Raw genomic sequence first — 12,914 nt, 5'->3', positions numbered from 1 at the left:
AATATGTAGGTTCCCCTACTTCCAAACTTATCTTTACCTCACTCCTCCTTTCTTCTTTAACTCTATTGCAGAGGGAAAGGTATCTTTCTATACAAGGCAAATCAATCTTCCTCTCCTCTGGAATCTTCTGCCACCTTAACTTCACTACTTCAAAAATTAAAAAAAATTAAATGCTCTATGTCAACCATTTCATTTTTATTGACGCCTTTTATATTCAAACCTCTTCCATAAAAAAAAAAATATGGAATTCCCTGTGGGCTCAGCGGGTTTAAGGATCTAGTGCTGTCACTGTGGTGGTGTGGATTGCTGCTGTGGCTCATGTTCACTCTCTTGCCCGGGAACTTCTGCAGGCCACAAGCATGGCCAAAAATAAATAAATAAATAAAACAAAAAAAAAACCCTGTCCTTTACTTCCTTGATTCTTTGTTCCCCACTAGTCAGAACAAAACCCTTACATCTTTATTTCTTCACCTGAAATGCACTCCTTAATTCACTATCATTTGGAAGTGGTCCAAGATACAAAGAGGAGATCCACAGTGGGTATGTTTCTCAAGATTACTTGGGGCACTTCATAAATAGTTAGTCAGGCTATAGATTGAGTGGCTGTATTCACCTATGAAATGATCTGATACAAATGATGAACTAGACTAACAAGATTACTTCTCTCCAGATTTTTAAGTAAGAAAGGAATATCAAGAAAATACGGCAATTCACAAAAACTAAAAGGTTTGATTATATACCAAGGAAGGAGACAAAAGGTCATAACAGGTTACGACTCAGATGAAATTATGACAGGGCAGAGATTATAAGTAGCACAAGCAGAGACGAAGCAAAGCCCCATAACAGAGATTATGTGGCCACTCAAAGAAGAAAAGAATCAATCCTAAAAGCCACATGGTTCCTGATAGGATAGTTTAGTACCAGGCCACATATTTTCTTACTATATTTTCAAACTTTCTTAAAGTAACATGAGTTACCCTGTTGTCTCTCTATACTACTTTATCTTTCTTTCGCCCTCCATTTGGTATGTGTACACCACTCTTTCTCGGTCCTTTTTGTCTATTCGTTCTCAGTCACCTTTCAGGACACCTTCTCCAACTGTCCTAACATGTTATTACTCTCCATTCCAGGGACCTCTTTCTTGCCCTCATTCTTTACATACTAACTGAATAATCTCATTCTGCAACTGCCATCTAGAACCTCATACTTCCATTTCAGATCTCCCTCATGAATGTTAGACCTATACATCTACACAGTTCAACATGTCCATAAGCCAGCTCCTCATGTTCCCCTCCAGAGAAGTCTCTCTACCTCACTCACGGTCTCAACGAATAGCACCACCACCTATCCCAGTATAAAATCTAAATACATGGGAGCCATGTAGATTTATCCATCTTCCTTATATTTCCGCACCTAACCAATCTCCACGTCTGAACAACTGGTCTTCTGAAATATCTTTTACTTATATCCTTTCCTCTCATTCTCCACTGCCATCTTCCTAAATCGGGTCACAAATATCTCTCATGTGTGCTAAAAGTTTTATGGTTTTCCTGCTGCTCGTCATTATCTCCTCCCATCTTCCTCAACATAAAAATTCTGAAGTCGTTCTCTATCTCTGAAAATTTCAATGTTTCCTCATATATATGACAGAACAAAATCTGAATTTGTTTGCACAGTGTTCAAGGCCCTTCCTGACCTGGTCCTTACCTTTCAGACTCATTTCAGACCCCTTCCACACTTTCCAACCTACAAATCTACAGATCTCCATTACAACAATACCCACATTATAATTCTTTGTTCCCATGTTTGTGTGCCTGGAAATTCCTTGAAGTTGGGCACTGTGTTTTCTGAATTTGGAAAATGCAGGGCTTAACACAGTGATGACACAGAGTGATGCTCAGTAAGTGTAAACTGAATAAATTAAGGGTTACATGTAATTTTGTGTTATATAACCTGGTCAGAGGAAAAAAAAGGAACATTTCAAATAAGAGCTAAATCTAAAATTAGAGTGGGGAGGAGTTCCCTTGGTGGCCCAGAGGATTAAGGATCCAGTGTCACTGCTGCGGCTCATGTTCAATCCCTAGCCCTGGAACTTCTGCATACTGTGGGCATGGCTAATAAATAAATAAAATTAGAGGGGGAAAAAGAACATTTGGTATACAGCATTTTGAGGCACCCACATCTTGATACACTGCAGAATAATATGATAGAGTCTTATTATTTTGAGTTGATTTTTCTTACAATTCTTCTGTGCAAAGGAATGATAAAGGATTTCCCAAAGCACCAATGCCAGCATCATTATAGCTACAGACCAAGTCACACACTAATTTGCAGGGTAGAAATAAGGAAGAGAGGCTTATCCTGTACCTCATTAATTGCTGCCTAATTTAATTATCAAGGTATACTAGCCCATAATATATAGAAAGTATCTTGGTTCCTATATTTAAAATGTAAAATATACAGTAAATATATATCTAGAATATTATGATAAAATCATAATAATGCCACTTATGTCAATATATGTATTTGTGAACCATTCAGTGGTGTTTGTGTTTTTTTGTTTGTTTGTTTTTTGTCTTTTTGTCTTTTGTCCACACTGGCAGCATATGGAGGTTACCAGGCTAGGGGTCTAATCAGAGCTATAGCTGCCGGCCTATATCACAGCCACAGCAACGCCAGATCCTTAACCCACTGAGCAAGGCCAGGGATTGAACTCGCAACCTCATGGTTCCTAGTTGGATTCGTTTCTGCTGTGCCATGACAGGAACTCCCCATACAGTGCTTTTTAATGTATTTTTTCCTCAGCTGAATTATAAGTAATCTATATCTTTGTAGTATTTTAAGAGTTGCTGTTTTAACTGAAAAGTCAGAAGAAACATCTCAAATTTGCATGGAGAAAATATGGTTCAGAGTTATTTACAAAAATCACAAAAATGAATACATTAAAAAATTGGGCTAAAGCCTGAACCTCATTTAGGTTGGGGATCTACCCAGCAGACATGTAATAATTTAAACTTCGCTCACTCATACACTATTTTATTAAAGCAGAGCTAACTCATTTTCAAGAATGAGAAATTCTTTAGTGATTATATGACTAGTCTTCAATACTGTAACATTTGCTAAATAAATAAAATGAAAATATCAAAAATATTTGATATAGACTTTTATTTTTTTTATTTTTTTTAATTTGCATAATGATTTTTTTTCCCATTATAGCCGGTTTACAGTGGTCTGTTAATTTTCTACTGCACAGCATGGTGACCCAGTTACAAATACATTATACATTCTTTTTTCTCACATTATCATGCTCCATCAAAAGTGACCAGATATACAGCCTTGGAGAATATACAGACTTTTAAAATGTTATTATCCACCCCATTTTCCTAAGATTTTAAGCTTTAATGTTACATGAATTCTTTTCTTAGGTTCCTTCAAATTTTACCCTTTCTTGTTAATGTTCTAAATAGTTATAAGTAATATTTATAACCTCCACTTAGTAATTACTACCTATTGTTATGAAAAGATACAGAAAATAAATGCTGATCCATACTTTAAACCACGCATATTTAATATCTTGAAGAAAATCATGCACTTTGGTTAACTGAAATATTAAACAAACTATGCACTCTTTTGTGAAAGACCACACCTTAAAAAAATCAAAAGGAAGGCTTGAAATGATTACTACAACATGTCTCTGACTTTTTCAGTAAATTACACTGATTTTCTGCCATCTGCAGCAGGGAAAGGAATGAACATAATCATCGCTCCAGAAAGAGGTTCCAAAAATAATGAAACATTTACAAAATGATGTCGATATTTGAGAGATATCCTAGGGACATATGTTTCTAGTATGTCGACAATATTACAAAAGATGAAGTAAAATAAATATATAAGTTCACTACAATGTGTAACTAGAATATACAAATTACTAAATTTTATGTTCATAATCTTAAAAACGCACTTAAAATCAATGTTAGAGGAGGGCTCTATCTCAAATTCAGGAAATTTTCTTTCTACATTATTTTACACACAATACATGTGCTCTTATCATACACTCTGATATTTACAGCAAAAAAAAAAAGTAAATTCATTACTTAGAGTTCTATTGGCACTCACTATTTACTGTGAAGAACAAAGATGGAGAATATGAAGCTTTGTGAGAACCTATGTCCCACCTCTGCAAAATAAAGTTGGGAAAATCAAACAAACATGCATCAGTCCAATATGCTTTTGTGTATTAGTATACATGAATGATAATTCAAGATAGATGATCTTACTTTTAATCTAGTTTTCAGTCTCCCCATTTCACTGACCCTGGGTTTTTTTAAGATCAATGACCAATAGCACTAGATTCAACTGCTCCATTGCCAATCTCTTTCCTCCTAAGCATATGTCTATTTCTACCATTTCTCCAGTTTCAGAGCCATCTTTGATGACTCCCCAATTTAACCTCTTATCTTGTCGCTTAGTGAGAAACATAATTTATTCATTCAAAATAGCTCAGGCTCTGTCTTTTCATTTCTGATCACACTGCCACCACTGGGAATACAAAGAGGCTATGACTACAAAGCACCAGGAGGGAATTTTCTTAGGACATGAAACTGTTTTGTGCCCCATTTGCAGTGTTGATAACATGTATCTATACATGTATTAAAACTCATACAACTATAATGCCCTAAAAGTCAATTTTACTCTACTAATTTAAAAAATTAAAATTAATAGTTACATGTAATTTTATGCTATCTAATTTTAAATTATTGATATATATTGATATATAGTAATTTGAGATAACAACCTTAGAATGCAATGGCACATTACACAAAATAACAGTGTTTAAATGGTTTCACAATTTTGTAAGTGTTAAAGGTTTTGATGTGAAACATGGTAAATCATCTGGACAAGCAGTTTTTCTCAAAGTGATTTTCAGGATAGCCTACGAATAAACTTTTAAATACCCCTTAAGGAAAAATGACATAAACTCTAAATATTATAAATTATTCTGCACTTCCATATTTTAATTTTAATTTAATTTATTATTTATTTATTTATTTATTTTTGCTTTTTAGGGCCACCCCCAAGGCATATGGAAGTTCCCAGGCTAGAGGTCAAATCGGAGCTACAGCTGCTGGCCTATGCCACAGTCACAGCAACGCAAGATCTGAGCCACATCTGTGACCTATACCACAGCTCATTTGCAACCTATGGCAGCTTATGGCAACGCCAGATTTCTGACCCACTATGTAAGGCCAGGGATCGAACTCGCATCCTCATGGCTACTAGTCGGATTTGTTTCCACTGAGCCACGATGGGAATTCAATATCTTAATATTTAAAAGAAAGTTTAAAATGATTTTAAAGACATTTTCAATAAACAAAGACTGCTGGCTATTATTATCATGGAGCTTAAAGTTTACACATTTAAGAATTCATATACCAAATTTTTCAAGGATCACACTTTCTCCCCCAAATCAATAGTCAGTTTTAGAGACAGTTTTAGCTAAAACTGAAACTGTTTCTCTCTCTTCACATCTTCATAGTACTTACTAAGAATGGTTTATTAAAGAAAAACAACTTTAATATGAATCACAGGGAGACCCAGCATAATGAATCAGTTGCAAACCTAAGGATTAGTAACGTCTTTCATTTTATAACTTTACAGGTAAACATTTCCTGTTCTTTTTTTTTAAGGAAGCTTAAGGACATCAAAGCCTTTCATCTTTTATTCTGGTATTGGAGGACCTCTAAATTCAGGCCCAACCTATCTTTCTAACATTATCTCTCATACATTCATAAATCCCACATTGCAGCCAAACTGGACATCCCAAATGCTTCCTTAAGGAGTTCCCGTCATGGCGCAGTGGTTAACGAATCCAACTAGGAACCATGAGGTTGCGGGTTCGATCCCTGCCCTTGCTCAGTGGGTTGAGGATCCGGCGTTGCCGTGAGCTGTGGTGTAGGTTGCAGACGCGGCTCGGATCCTGCGTTGCTGTGGCTCTGGCGTAGGCTGGTGGCCACAGCTCCGATTGGACCCCTAGCCTGGGAACCTCCATATGCCGCAGGAGCGGCCCAAAGAAATAGCAAAAAGACAAAAAAAAAAACAAAACAAAAACCAAATGCTTCCTTAATGTGATTCCAGTCACTCAGAATATCTTCTTCTACATATTTAGTTGCTGAAATCCTGTTAGGTCTTGATCACTGAATCAGATGGATCTTTTTTCTCTTAATATCTTTGATTTTACACTTAATGGTATTTATTACCCATGCCATCTTTTATAATCTTTATATTAGTGTCTTATTCTCTCAATAGATTACAGGGCCTAAAGGGTAGCATCACCGACTCCTCCATACAGAATTGAGTATAGTGTGCACCTGATAGATATTCAGTCATTCCTTCGCTTAATCAGTATTTACTGAGGTGATCACTACATGCTAGGCACTAGGAATCAACACTGAACAAAAACTGTCATGGAGTTGACTTGATGATGTCTATAGTATAACACTGAAGACAACCGATAATCACTTAATTGCCAAAATAGATGTGTAAATAGAAGCTGTGATAAGTGTTATGAAGGGAAAAATACATAGTGTACTATGAAATACAAAAATGCAGACTTACCCTAGGCTGAGGTAGAAGTCAGGAAAGGCTTCCTTGTGGAACCAATGACTGTGCTATGATCTATAAGGTTAAAAAGTGTTTACTAGGCAAAGGGGAGGAAGTGAGGGGATGGTGCAAGCAAAAGAACATGTGCAAAGACCTTGTGCTACAAAAGTAACATGGTACATTGTTTAAAAACTGGAAGAGTTTGGTGCGGCTAAAATGCAGAGATGAGGAAAAGAAAGGAGGAGCATGGCACTGAAGAGCTAGGCCAGAACAAGACAATGCAGGGTCTTGTATGCCATATTCATGATCCTGACCATGACTCTAAGAGCAATGAGAAGGTACCGAAGAGTTCGAAATAGGCAACATTAAAAGTGTTTTGTGTTTCGTGAACATTATTTCAGCTACAGTATGTTAAATGAATTGTAGGCTGCCAAGAGGCAGGCAGGTTGTGACATGTGAAGTAATCCCAGTATGAAATGCTAGTAATTTGTCCTAGGATGATGGTAGGTAAGGAAAAGAAGAGAAATTGGAAAGAGGATAAAATGTGCAGGACATTTAGTGCTAGACTGGATGTGTGAGGAAGAGCAGGCCATGAGAAGAGCATGCCTACATTTCTGGATTACAGAAGTGGATAAATGGTGACATCATTCAGAGACAATGGAAACACCAAAAGAGAAGCAGATTAGGGTAGCTGGCTCTCTTCCAGACATATTGGGATTACAGTTCCTTTGAGACAGCCAGGCAGCAATGCTGAGTAGTCAGTCACAAATAAAGGTCTACTTTGGAGATAAACATTTGCAAGTCAGTGGTATATAGGTAGAAAATTGACTCGGGAAAAATGAATAGAGTGAAAAGAAGATTTAGAACTAAACATTAAGAAACTCTAGGGAGTTCCCTTGTGGCACAGTGTATGAAGGATCTGATATTGTCACTGCAGTGGCTCTGGTCACTGCTGTGGTGACGGTTCAATCCCTGGCTTGGGAACTTACACATGCCACAAGCGTGGCCAAAAAAATCCCCCAAAACTTGAAAATAACAGGCTTGGCGGAGGCAAACCTGCAACGAAAACAGGAAGTGCAGCCAGAGAGGAATGAAGAAAAATGAGAAAAGGGTAGAAGCAAACAGGAAAAAAAAAAAAAAAGGTGCAAGACTAGCAGTATAGGACTGTGGTAAAAGAAAACTCTGGGTCAGACGGCAAGAATTCAAAGCCCACTCTGAATTTGACCATTAGGAGATTACCAGCGACCTTAAGAGTATCATAATAGTAAAAACAGAAACCAGACAGAGCATGGAATTGAGGAGTGAGGAAAGAGAGGTCATGAATATAGAATATTCTTTTAGGGAAGTGTACGGAATTGGTAAGGATGGAGAGTTGATAAGCAGGTATCATGTTGGGTCAGAGGGACTACTTTTGAACCAATTTTGGACATCAAAGAACTAAAGGATATATGGTGAGAGGAACTAAAGGTGAATAATGTCACCATTTATCCATTTGTCAGATTATGTAACTTTCAAAGTGTACACAGTAACTGACTGGTAAAGCAAGGATTAAATCTAGTCCCAGAGGACTCTGAAGTCCAATCTGTTTTGACCACATCAGATTATTTCAAGATTAAAAAAATATATACTTCAACAATAACCTCAATGCTTGCAAAAGGAAAGAGGTAAATGGAACTAGACAGAAACATACGGTTATTAAAGTGAAGAAAGGATAACACAGAGAAGTAGCTAACAAAATTATACTCTCCAAAAGGTACATGAAAAAATAATTTAAAACCACCAAGGAACAAATTCCATGTAAGTTTATGCTGATGAATTGAACACAGTGTAGACTACCTGGTTGGCATGCAATCTGAAGCTGCATTCAAACGAATGAAAGGAGAAACACTGCAGTTTTCAGATGTCACCAAAACCAACACAATACATGCTGACTTGAGAACTCTCTTCCTTATGTTCTTTAACGTCATCCTTGCTCTACAACAGCGTATAATTTCTTTTCACAAGGATTCCCAAGAAAACCAAATAAAATAGAAAAAGGAAGGTCAATTTTCTTGTGGGCTTGTTCTCATTTACTCTGCCCTAATTTGTTTTAGAAAATGCTAAGCTGGCAATAGTTTTCTGTTATTCCTAAATGGAAGAGCTAATGCTGATTAACAGTAATACTTTCCATTTATCTTTTGTGCTGTGTGCCAAGCACTGTTTTAAGGACCTCACAAACATTTTCTCATTCTATCTGTAGGACAATCTTATGAATTACAGGTCATTATCTTGATTTTACAGATAAGAAAATTGAGATTTAGAGATCATGCCCTGGGCCCCACAGCTTAATAAATAGTAAGACAAAATCTAAAACCAAGTCCATCTGACACCAAATTTCTGCTTTTAAAGCTTATGCTAAATTAGGAGTTCCCTATGAAAAATGGTAATAAGTACTTGGAAACAATCTGGCACTTTCTTAAAATCTTAAAAACATACAGTCATATCAAGTACGACTTAAGTCATTCCCATTCCTAGGCTTTTACCCCAGAGAAATAAAATGTATGTCTGTACAGAGACTTACACACAAATGTTCATGGAAGCTTTTTATTTATAATAACCTAAAGAGGAAACAAACTAATCGTCTTTGAGAAGTAAAAGAATAAATAAACGGTAGTATATCCATACAGTGGTATTCTACTCAGCACTGAAAAGGAATAAACTATTCACTGTGCTACAACACAGAAGAATCTAAATAAAATTACACTGAGTGAAAGAAGCCAGAAAAGAAAGAGTATATAAATGTATAGTACTATTTATATAAAATTCTAGAAAACTTAAACTAATCCACAGATCTGTTTTTGATCTGTTTTTGCCTGAGAATGGAATGCTGGGAGAGGAGGCAGGATGGAGGGATTACAAATGAGCATGAGGAAACTTAGGGGGTGACGGATCCATTCAGTATCTTAACTGTGGTGACGGTTTCACAGGTGTATACACATGGTGACACACTGTACTGTACACTTTTTAAATGTGCAATTTTTGATATGTCAGTTATTCATCAATAAAGCTATTGACAATAAAAAATGAATACATTAGGAGTTCCCTTGTAGTGCAGCAGGTTAAACATCCAGCATTATCACTGCTGTGGCACGGGAACTTCCCTGACCTGGGAACAGACACATGCTGCAGATATAGCTGGGAAAAAAAAAAAAAAGCTTATGTTAAATTAGAAGGAATTGTAATTGTTTCCAAAATGATCTCTGTACCGTACCAAAAACATTATGCCAAAATTATTTTCCCCTTTTTCTGATTAAAACTTTAAAAACATTGTTTTAAAATCTACTTATTTAGATTACATTTTGTATTAGAAAGGGCTTAAGGACATCATTTACACATACATGGATGCATAATTCAGCAGAATACCACAAATTAAAAGTAGATGAGAAAGTATGATTGAGGGAAAATGTGATTAGTCATAAGATGAGAGCCGGAAATAATAATCCTGGAGTTCCCATTGTGGCTCAGGGGTAACAAACCAGACTAGGATCCATGAGGATGTGGGTTCAATCCCTGGCTTCCCTCAGTGCGTTAAGGATCCAGTATTGCCGTGAACTGTGGTGTAGGCTGCAGATGCAGCTTGGATTCCATGTTGCTGTGGCTGTGGTGTAGGCCATGGCTGCAGATTCAATTTGACCCCTAGCCTGGGAACTTTCATATGACGTGGGTGCAGCCCTAAATAGAAAAAAGAAAGAAATAGTAATACAAAAAATTCACACCAATGAAAAATATTAGAATTACTGAAGTGTAGGAGGAGCTAAAGCACTGCCTATAAATTGTCTAGAGACTAATAAGGAGGAAAAGAGGATCAGGTACATAGTTCAAAACAGTCATAAGAGAAAAGCAAGCCAATTTCTCAGAGAATCCATCTATTTCTGATACTAAAGCCAGGAAAAAAAAGATTTCCCATTGGAAGAAATCCTGGTGTGATATAATGAATACCACCTTCAATAAACACAAGCACAGGTTCCAATTGGAGTGTCTCTTACAGTAATGTTGAAACATATATTTTCTAAAATTATATCATATTATATTCCAAATACTAACTGATTATCATGAAGACAAAATATCTATATTTAATGGCTTTAAGGATGCTACAATTTCTCAAAAGAGGTAATAATCCTATGAAGAAAACAGCTAGCAGAGTTTCTGTTTTATAATGGTAAAAAATGAATAGGTGAGTTGGAGTTGAATCATCTTTGGAAAACTGACAGTTTGTCAACAGGTGCCTAAAATGTTTTGGGGATACATACTATATATTCATTTAATATAATGACAATTTTAAATGAAAGACTCCTACTGTCAGACTTACCTTGAAAAGCATGTTTACAGATTTTGACTTAAAAAAGTAGAAGTCACAGGCAACAAAGGAAAAAAAAAACAAATAATCTGGACTTCATCAGAATTAAAAACTTTTGTCTACTAAAGGACACTGTAAACAAGAGTGAAAAGGCAACCCATGGAATGGGAGAAAATATTTACAAACCATAAATCTGACAAGGGATTAATATCCAGAATGTATAAAGAACTCCCCTGTAACTCAACGACAACAACGAAACAACTTGATTTTAAAAATGACAAAAGGTTTAAATAGACATTTCTCCAAAGAAGATATACAGATTCCCAGTAAGCACTTTAAAAAATGTTCAAGATCACTAATCACTCGGGAAATAGAAGTCAAAATCTCAATGAGCTACCACTTCACACCCATTAGGATGGCTATAATCCAAAAATACAAAACAAAGAAAAAACAAAATAAGTGCTGGCAAAGATGTGGATAAACTGTAACCCTTGTACATCATTAGTGGAAATGTAAAATGGTGCAGCCACTATGGAAAACAGTAAAGTAATTACTCAAAAAAAAAATGAAAAAAGAACTACCATATGACCCAGAAATTCCACTTCTGAATATATACCTAAAAGAATTGAAAGCAAGGTCTCAAAAAGCTATCTGTACACCCATGTTCATAGCAGCATTATTCACGATAGCCAAAGGTGGAAGCACCCCAAGTGTTCATCAATAGATGAATGGACAAACAACATAATGGAATATTATTCAGTCTTTTTAAGGAAAGGAAATTCTAACTCATGCTATAACATGGATGAACTCTGAAGACTTTAGGCTAAGTAACATAAACCCAATCACAAAAGGACAAATACTATATAATTTCACTCATGTGAGGTACCTAAAGTAATGTAATTCATGAAGACAGAAAATAGAATGGTGGTTGTCAGGGCTGAGAGAGGGAGAATGGGGAGTTAGTGTTTAAAGGGTACAAGGTTTCAAGTTCTGCAAGATGAAGAGTTCTGTGGATAGATGGTAGGGATGGTACCATAACAGTATGAATGTACATAACAGCACTGAAATGTACATTTAAAAATGGTTAAAATAGTAAATTTGTTGTCATGTGTATTTTAAAAGTTTTAATGGTGAAATGGTGAATTTTACATTATGTATATTAAAAAAGTACAAGTCAACTTAGCCTAAATTTGCTACTTTCAAATTTTAATTATACTTAAACATTTGGGGAGGTATATGGGTTTATGAAAGCCACAACTGTAAGTCACTATTTTATATCTGATTCCTACAGCTAAGTCCCTGTATAATCAAATTGCTATAACAGAAACACAATTTTTTTCCTTTTATTGACTACAAAGAAACCATCAAAGCCAATGATTTACTAAATTCAGTGAATCTTACATGGAACTCATCAATATGATATCACAACCAAGCTAATTCATCTTGAAAAAATAATGAGCCTAATCACAACAGGATTTAATATGGCTGCCATCTTTTTCTTTACTATTTTCATTTAATATCTAAACAATATTGTTGAGTGTGATGATATGCCAAAAAGTTTCAGCAATGTATGAATTGTGAATTATATAAAAAATTGTATATAAGCTATACCAATGGGGGGGAAATAACTTTGTATCCAAATGACAACCAGATGCATACTGAAGGAAGAGTAGTGCAAAGGATTAATCAGTCATCTCTGAGTGCTGGGAGAGATTTCCTTCTCCAGGGAGGACAAGTCCCTGGGCAGGATGGAAGGTTGTGTGTGTGTGGGCAGGGGGAAGGGTGTTTATGTGGAGACAACCCTGAGTCATGCCAGTGAAAAGGGCAAAATCTGTTGATCCAACTTTACTTCTGGAGATAAATCTAATCTTGGCTTATCTCAGCCCCAGGCTTCCCTTAATACTCTTTTTTTTTTTTTTTGGTCTTTTTTTGGGGGCACACCTGCGGCATATGGAGGTTCCCAGGCTAGGGGTCTAAT

General features: G+C 36.1%; 1 protein-coding gene across 12 annotated transcripts in view; it reads right to left on the bottom strand.

The window, feature by feature from the left end:
• Nucleotides 1–12,914, bottom strand: part of CNKSR2 (connector enhancer of kinase suppressor of Ras 2) — a 276,921-nt gene that overhangs the window by 222,501 nt on the left and 41,506 nt on the right. The window lies entirely within an intron of this gene.

This window comes from Sus scrofa, chromosome X (assembly GCF_000003025.6).
Source record: "Sus scrofa isolate TJ Tabasco breed Duroc chromosome X, Sscrofa11.1, whole genome shotgun sequence".
Classification (NCBI taxonomy): Eukaryota; Metazoa; Chordata; class Mammalia; order Artiodactyla; family Suidae; genus Sus; species Sus scrofa.
This window is presented reverse-complemented; position numbering and strand designations above follow the sequence as displayed.